Source organism: Chiloscyllium plagiosum, unplaced genomic scaffold, assembly GCF_037043375.1.
Source record: "Chiloscyllium plagiosum isolate Xiang-an unplaced genomic scaffold, Cpla_swu_hap1 HiC_scaffold_45, whole genome shotgun sequence".
NCBI classification, from domain to species: domain Eukaryota; kingdom Metazoa; phylum Chordata; class Chondrichthyes; order Orectolobiformes; family Hemiscylliidae; genus Chiloscyllium; species Chiloscyllium plagiosum.
In genome coordinates, this window is record NW_028270183.1 from 67,892,393 (window position 1) to 67,901,795 (window position 9,403).

The window sequence follows — 9,403 nt, forward strand, 5'->3', positions numbered from 1 at the left end:
TATTGACTGGGATCACTACAGTACGAGTACTATAGATGGGTCAGTTTTTGCCCAGTGTATGCAGGAGGGCTTCCTGACACAGTACGTAGACATGCCTTCAAGGGACGAAGCCACTTTCGATTTAGTACTGGGTAACGAGCATGGCCAGGTTTTAGAAACGGAAGTAGGTGAGCATTTTGGAGACAGCGATCACAATTCTCTCAGGTTTATTTTCGTGATTGAAAGGGATAGGAGTACTCCACGGAGCAAGAGTTACAGCTGGTGGAAGAGAAATTACGATGCAATGAGGTAAGATTTAGGAAGCGTAGAATGGGGTAGGAAACTGCAGGGTGTGAGCACATTAAAATGTGGAGCTTATTCAAGGAAAAGCTCCTGCATGTCCGAGATAAGTATGCACCTGTCAGGCAGGGAGGAAGATATAGAACGCGTGGGCCGTGGTTTACTAAGGAATTGGAATCCCTGGTCAAGAAGAATAAGAAGTCTTATGTTAGGACAAAATGTGAAAACTCAGTTAGAGCGCTCGAGGGTTCCAACGATATCAGGAAAGACCTAAAAAGAGAGCCGAGAAGTGCCAGGAGGAGACATGAGAAGTTGTTGGCACATAGGTTCAGGGTTAACCCTAAGGCTTTCCATAGGTATGTCAGGAATAAAAGAATGACGAGAGTTAAATTTGGGACAATCAAGGATAATAGTGGGAAGTTGTGTGTGGAGTCAGAGGAGATAGGGGAAGCACTAAATAAATATTTTTCGACAGTGTTCGCTATAGAAAATGAAAATGTTGGCGAGGAAGATGCAGAGCTTCTTGCGTCTAGACGAGAAGAGATTGAGGTTCACAAGGAAGTGATATTAGAAATACTGCAGAGTGTGAAAATGGATAAGTCAGCTGGGCCGGATGGGAGCTATCTGATGTTGTTTAGCAAATGCACTGCAGGAAGGTACAAATCAAGCTGATGCTAACAACGGCTCGTTATGAGCCGCTAATTTGCAGTGAAGTGGCGGCGCCAATAAAAGGTGTCACGCATCTCGTCTAATTCCACATCCTGAGCTCGAAATGACCAGAGGTTTCTCGCTGAGTATCTGCAAGGTCTTGCTTGGACGACAACATGACACTTTTTCACTGGAGTGGATCATGAAATCGCGTCGTGACTGTGAATAAAACGATGGAAACTTCCAGCAGAGAAGGAGGCGACTCTGAAGCAGGCAGCTGAGGACAAATGTTTCTCCTTTGCCAGTGAAAGGCACTGCTTCACAAATTGGAAACTTCGAAGTGAAGCACTGTTGGTGATTATCTTCGGTGCTTGTTCACCTTTTTAATTCTGATTCCGTGAAAGTCCATGGAATTACATATCGACATTCTGCCAACGATTGGCTTGTCTCTTGGGCCAGTGGCGTAATGGATAACGCGTCTGACTTCGGATCAGAAGATTGTAGGTTCGAGTCCTACCTGGCTCGAGGGGAATGTTTTGCTTTAACCGTGGTCTGCGTTGACGCTCTCGGGACGTCGCCTCTGTGCTTCCGCATGGAAAGCTTGCATTTGTCCTGTTGCCCATTTCAAATTCCAGCTCTCCACAATGGACACCTTCGACATTTTGGGGGTATCTTCTGGTGTGTCTCCCTCTGTGGGTGAAAATGTGCATGAGTTCCTCAAAAGAGTTACATTTCGTTCTGGAAGTGTCATACTTCTGCCCCATTGTTGTGCCATGTAAGAACATAGGATAACCTCATTGACATTTGACCTCGAAACATTAGAACTCACGAGACTTTGGGCCAAAGTTCGAAACTGCGACTAGAATAGATGGCTCTCCAATTAGTCGCAATGCACACGGGCGGAATGGCCTTTTCCCACTTTGGAAATCTTTGAAGACAAGTTGAAAAAAATCTTCAACGAAAATGTTCAGAAAGGGTGTTTTATTTACACCAAATACGATAGTATCTATCACATTGTCTTGTTATTTACTTGTGAGGATTCGGTATTCTCAGCACCGTGGCCCGGATCGTATTCCCGCTCATGGAATGGCTGTATTGTTCAGCAAACATATCGGTGTACCAGTACTTCTGCCGATTTTCCGATGCTGGCAGGTCATTGGTTTTGTCCAAAACATTATGAAGGTTAACATAAAATAAATAGCTGCAGGTGCTGGAAATCTGAGCCAATAACGAAAATTGCTTGTGCAACGGAGCATGACTGGCAACAGAAACGTTGACTTTCCTGCTCCTCGGATGCTGCCTGACCTACTGTGCTTTTCCAGCATCACTCTGATCTAAAGTCAGGTTTCCAGCATCTACAGCCCTCACTTTTGCCTAGTTTCTTCAGTGTCTCTGGTTCCCAATTCAAGAACTCCATCTCTAGCGGTTTCATGTTTGTACCTCCGTGCTGAGGAGTTGAAGAGTGAAGAAAAGTAACTCACCCCCTCCATCTCTGTGGTAATTAGGGACTGAAAATGAATTGTGTCACATTGAAATATATCTAGATGCGAATTAATCTCTGTCTTTTATTGGGAACCATCTCTTTCATTGTAACCATCAGGAAAGACCATTTCGTTCGCCAGAAAAAGAAATGATATGTCACTAACCTTTGTTTGTTTAAGGTCCAAGAATACTCAGACCAATAGCTCCCTTGCTTACCTCTGCTGGTCATGTTCGCAAAGAGATATGGCAAATTGCCAATGTGATTTTCCTTTCAATAAATAATTTTGACTCAATTTGGCTGCAAATGTCTTTTCCTACCTTTGTGCTTTTCTTCTTTTACATTGGTGCCTCGCACCTTACAAATGACAGCAAAGGTATGAAAGGAGATGGGAGCATTTAGCTCATCAAGTCAACGGCAGCTTTCAATGAGATCACGGCTGATTTGGTCAATGCTCAACCCCGAACGGCGGTCTGTACTCATGGCCGGGTGGTTAAGGCGGTGAAACAGGTATCCATTTGGGTTTCCCCACGTAGATTCGAATCCTGCTACCGACGTTATGAATGCTTTCCTGCTGGTGCAATTTTGTGCTCAAAGTTCAGAAAACCTATTTTGCAAACCAGGCCTGTAATTTGATTAGACTTGGGAAACTCGAGTTCTTCATCAGAACTGTTCCATATTTAAAACATTATCTCTGTTTCTCTTTCCAGATACACTGCTCGACACATCGGGTTTCTGCAGTTGTTATTGGACGTCCTGAGCAGAAGTGCTGCTTTTCATTAGATTCCTTTCATCCCTGTCTCTGACTCTGGTGAGTGGCAACACTTCCTCCTGCTCGTCAAAGTGCTCATTCCCCACCGCTCCCTCTCCCATCATTACAAACAACCGCAGGAAATTGCGACTTAACCATCTTTGTTCCAAAATGAAACTCACCAGCCTCGGGAATCTCTCCACCAAACGGGACTTCTCATCCCTGGACATGGTGCAAGCCAGTGGATTGTGAAGAGATACTGTGAAAATATTGTCAGTTGACAGTTGGAAAAATGTTTGGGAAGCAAACCATATAATTTAAGCTCCAGCTTTGTAAATCTTGAGAAACTGTTTAGCAAATGGAATCAGAGGAGAATGAAGAAGTGTGAACTGTCGGACCGAGTAGAGGACGGGACATTGACGCTGATGTTCTCGGGATAGGAACTGATCTGAGACATTGAAAGAATTCTCGCCTGACTACTGCTGCTTTTCCCTGAACCGTCATTCCACTGAACAGTATTCAAAACGGTGTATTTGTTTTTGATGGGAATGGCCTCAGGGGATTCCTGCACTCCCTGCCTACTCCATTCGCCATTCCAGGTCGTCGCCCACCTCATTTCTGTCTTGAAAACAGCAGGAAGCAAGGACTTCCTGTTGGATTAATGTTTCTTAATTGAAATGCAACAGGACTGACAGGTAAACCTGATGAACTCATGGCATGGATCTTAACGTGGGACTGGGATATTTCAGTCATGATTTTTGCGGTTCTCGGGTGTGACCACAACAAGAAAGCTCTTAATTATGAAGTTCTCAGCATCTCGGATGATCCTGAATGCATTCAGCTCCAGCTCCCGAACACGGTCTCCCAGGAGTTGCAGCTGGGTTCACTTTCCACACGTGTAGTCTTCAGGGACAGTGGAAATTTACCTGAGGTCCCACATTCCGTAGGAGGAACGTGCAACTGTCCTAATTGCTATCACCACTGCTGCAAAACTAAAGTTGAAAGGACTTTACTTGAGCTTACCTGTAGTTTTTTGCTGAGCTTCCGATTTCCAAAGCCTCTTGAGCCAAACATTACTACTTACTCTGCTACCAATAGCATGTGTCTCTCTTCTACCCCTTCACATTTAATTTTGGTTAGAGAAGGAGGGAGACACTGCAGTGATGTAGCACTTCGTCATTAGGCACTCCTTAACACCTGGCCACTGACTACCTGCTCCCCAGCCAAGGTCACTGCTTGGCCCTGGACGGTGTCTTACTGAGCTCTTCCTTTTGGTAGTGCTGACTGCGCTGATGCTAATCTTCATCCCGACAGCCATTCGCATTGTCACAGTTCCTTGGTACTTTTTGTCTTATAGTCCTGCATTTTTGAATTCCATGAATCTGTCGACTGCATTCCAAACTGTGTCTCACTCCATAGCGAGAGAGGTTGATGTTCCAGTGAATACAAGGCTATTGTAAAAATGATACAATTCTACATAGAAACAATAGTATGTCGCTGCACTCACTGAATCTGTTTTTCCACTCAATTAGTTGAGATCTATTTTGGAATTCCCCCATTCCACTTATCTGCATTTTCCCCATAAACCTTGTATAAAAATCAGTCTGCCTCTACCCTGAATATATTTAATGAGCCAGCCTCAACAGCCCACAGAAGTTTCTGCATTTTTCCCCTCTCACTGATGTTAGACATGGTGGTATTTAACTCCATACGGTATTCTTAGCACTCTGAAGGTTGTACCAATATTAGGTATTATCCTGTCCTATCACACCTTCTCTCTGGCCAGAGGCAAAACAAAAATGAAAGGTTAAGAGACTGTAATCTCCTCACTCATCATTCGCGTCAGCCTAAGGTACAGCTCATCCAGATCTGTGAATGTGCCCACTCTCTATCCCGCTTAAACTTACAATTTTTCGTCAGCTTCTGTATCAATTCACTCAAGGATCACACGGTCTCTGAATTCAGGAACTCTTTCTTCAATCTAAAGACCGAAAGAAAGTCCGTGTTTAACATATTCTCTGGCTCCGTGTATTAGGGCCCCTTGGTTCCTAACACTCCCCTGTCTCTCCAACGTTATCCTCTTCCCCTTAATAAACCGAAAGAATGTCTTTACATTCTTGCTAATCTTACCCTCTAATGTTTTAATTCCCCGCCTCCACTTCTGCTCTTCTACTGACTTTTTAATTTACCCTCCACTTTCTATGTTCTTTTCGGACCTGCATTGACCTGCTCACTTTGTAACAGCTTTAGGCTTCTCTATCCGTTTTAATTCCGTTCCAAATTTGCGACGACATCTCCAGGTTCTCTTGGCTTGTTTTCCTAAATTTTATCTGGGGTGTAACATGCTGGTCCGACACTGTCGTCAATTCCATTTTGACCAAGTGATCCCCCAACCCCCCGCCCCACGCTGTTCTGCTACAGTTTCACCCAGAAGCAACTGCACTTTGGTCAGATCCTATCATATTTTTTCATAAAATCGGTCTCCCAAATCTAAAAAGCTCTTATTTTTCAAACATTTTTGTGTCTTTTCCTTAGCAAACTCAAAACATACGAGTCATGGCCACTGGTCCTTTCATGCTCTCCCAATTGATATAAGAAGCTCTGTGGAATAATTTTCATGGCATCCGTCCCCTCTAAAAATTTATCACTGCCCGAATGAATGTTTGGAATCAAAATGCCTGAATATAATGATCCTATTGTTAATGATCCTATTGACAAACCTCAGGAAATTGGCTTTATATCAGTTCCTGTACTTTATTTTATCTGGGAGTCTACAATATATCCCCAGCGGTGTTTCTGTCATGGTTATGATCCTGAGTCTAACCACCAAGCCTCAATATAAGATCCTTCTTACTGCAGTAACTGACTCCATAAATAATAATGCAAAAACACTTCCGAATTTTACCACCTCTCCTGTCGTGCCTAGAGATCTTGTGCCACTGGATATTGAGGTGTCAGCCCTGAGCTCCCTCAAACACATCCCTGTGATGGCAAAAATGTCACACTTCCCCATTTCACCTTGTTCCCTCATCATATCTGTCTGTCGGACAATATTCCCAGCATTGAGGTAAAGGACATCCAGCCTGTAATATAAAACCTGGAATACTCTATAATACGGAGTTCTTCAGTCATTCATTGTTTGTTCTCAAGGTGCCCCATTCACGAACAAAACTGTTAATCTGGGAATGAATGAATATTTGTTGAATTGTAATTTCTCTTTTAATAAATATATTAATCAAATGCAACATTCCAGAACTAACCAGTCAGCTCCACATGCAATGAGTGTCTGCTGATTAATTCCCTGTCCAGTGTGCAGATGGGACAGCTCTAATTAATGGAGAAAGTGAGATCTGCAGGTACGAGGGATCAGAATCGAAACGTGTGGCTCTGGTAAAGCACAACCAGTTGGGCAGCATCTGGGGAACAGGAGAGTCAAAGATTTGGGCATCAGCCCATCATCAGGAAGGCATTGATGCCTTCCCATGTTTTTCATTTCATGATTGACAGGACATTGGGAATCATACGTGTTCCAGAAGGCAGCACTGTATATAGTCCGGAAAGCAGTCAATCATTTGTTTGGAGAGGGCGTAGACATTTTGAGGTGAAGTACTGATTGATTCAAGTACAAAAACAAGAATTGATAAAGCCCTTAGGCCCGACGGACAAAACCCGAGTTTACTACAGGAAGACAGGGAAGAGATTCCTGCGCCTTTAGCGATGATCTTTACATCCTCACTGTCAACTGGAGTAGTGCTATATGATTGGAGGGCGGTAAATGTTACTCCATGTTCAAGGAAAGTACTAGGGATTATCCTAAGATATACAGACCAGTCAGACTTAAACCCGTATTGGGCAAAGTATTGGAGAGGTTTCTGAGAGACTTAATTTATGATTACTTGAAAAATCATAGTTTGATTAGAAATAGTCAGCATGGCTTTGAGAGGGGCAGATCATGCCTCACAAAACTTATTAAAATCTTTTAGGATGGGATCAAACACATTGAAGAAGGTGGAGCAATGGATGTAGAGTGCATGGATTTTAACAAAGCGTTTGCTGATATTCCTCAAGACAGGTTCATTCAGAAAGGAAGGAGAGATGGGATACAAGGAAACCGGTCTGTTTTGATACAGAACTGGCTGGCACATAGAAGACAGAAATTGGTGGTAAATGGGAAGTATACAGTCTGGAGCTCAATGATCTGTGATGTTCCATTAGGATCAGTTCTGAGACCTTTGATGTTTATTATTTTTATGACTGACTTGGATGCGGAAGTGGAAGGTTAGGTTAGTAAGTCTGTCGATGTAAGAAAGATTGTTGAAGTTGTGGATTGTGTGGAGGGCAGTTGTAGTTTGCAATGGGACATTGACAGGATGCAGAACGGGCCTGATAAGTGGCAGATGGAGTTCAAACGGAAATGTGTGAAGCAATTCATTTTGGAAGGTCGAATTTTAATGCAGAAAAAATGCAGGACCCTCGTATTGTGGACGAACAGGGCGATCTTGTCGTCCATGTCATAGCTCCCTCAGAGTTGCCACCCAGTTTGATAAGGTTGTTCAGAAGGCGTATGATGTTTTCATTTGCAGGGGGATAGAGTTTAAGAGCTACGAGGTTATGCTGCAGCTCTATGGAACCCTGGTGAGATCACACTTAGAATATTGTGATCTGTTCTGCTCGCGTCATTGTAGGAAGGATGTGAAACCTTTAATGAGGGTGCTGAGGAGATTTATCAGGATGGTAACAAAGAAGTTATCCGAGCTTTTCTCATTGGAGCAAAGAAGGATGAGAGATGACTTGACAGATGTGTACAAAATGATGAGAGTCAAAGATAGAGTGGATAGCAAGAGACTATTTCCCATGGTGGAAATATCTATCACGAGGGCGAAAAACTTTAATGTAATTGGAGAAAGGTTTAGTGGAGATATCAGAGTTAGGTTCCTTAGACAGAGAATGGTGGATGGGTGGAATGTTCGGCTGGCAACTGCAGTAGAGTCAGCTGCATTGAGGATATATTAAGCGACTATTGGATAGGCAAATGAAAGATAGCATAATGAAGGGCGTGTAGGCTAGTCTGACCTTAGAGTAGGCTAAAAGGTTGGCTGGACGTCAAGGGCCGAAATGTCTGCACTGTGCTGTACTTTTCTGTGTTTCATGCTTCAAATAGCTTGAGGATTCTTACCAATTGTTGAATGTGGGAGGGAGTGATATGTGTGAGATCAGGAAGCTTTGTAGGTGCGTTAGGCCAAGACGTCCACTTATGGTGTGCATTCTTACAGTCACCTGAGTACCAGTACAACATGTGTGTGACGACCTACACCAGACAGAATACGTCAAGTTCAGTTATTAACGTGATGCTGGACTTGCCATTTGCTGCTGTTTTCTTCAGATAGATTCTGTTGGGTGACCCATGTATTAACTTTTGTCCATCTATAGAGATGTACAATTTTATTTTGATACTGGTGAATGTGAAGGTGACATTTATTGGGCACGGATTTAGAGGTTTCTTTGCGAGACACAAAGTGCTGCAGAATACTGTCAACTTGTTAACGTCTTCGCCCAGTGCCTGGTCGAGGTATCAGATGTTTGGAGTCTGGGAAGCAGGCCAGATGCTATCACCATAAGTAACTTGTGCGATGTGATTCTGACACTCCAGGTCCATTCATCTGCCCCGAGCAAGGCTCAGATCGAAGATGGAGTCGAAATAATTTGTTGTGAAATAATGATTGAATGACTGTCCTGACCCAGGTGGAAGCTCTCTGGATTGATTTAAGAGCAGAACAATGTATTATCCAGTATCACTGACAGCTGTGACTGAATTCAAATATTTCAAATTTTTTTTCAATGTAGGTTATGATTGCAAGCTGATCTAAAAAAATCAGATATTTGCTATGTTTGTGAATTGTGATTCACAAAAATGTGAATTATCATAATTCAAGCAAACAATAATTGCATCATCTCTGAAAACAGTTAGGTTGATATTATATTTATGGAACTAAAATATACTTTCCTGCCAACATTTTATTTAACAAAAATAAAAAAATGTATATTTTATTTAATATCGAACAAAGAACATGTTATCTGACTGTAGTGCTGATCGCAATTACATATGTTTGGATACATGAACACCAACTAACCACAAAAGGACATCATCCTCTCTCACTGGTATCCTCACATATGGATGAGGAAGGACACCACTTCGACTGGGACAACACATCCATCCGAGAACAAACCAAATAGAGTTATGCACG

At 42.8% G+C, this 9,403-nt stretch overlaps 1 non-coding gene across 1 annotated transcript; it reads left to right on the forward strand.

Annotated features, from left to right (window-relative positions):
* The first annotated feature begins 1,379 nt into the window (after nucleotides 1-1,379).
* Nucleotides 1,380-1,452, forward strand: trnar-ucg (transfer RNA arginine (anticodon UCG)). The gene has a single exon. It is a non-coding gene; the product is annotated as a tRNA-Arg (tRNA).
* Nucleotides 1,453-9,403: the final 7,951 nt, after the last annotated feature.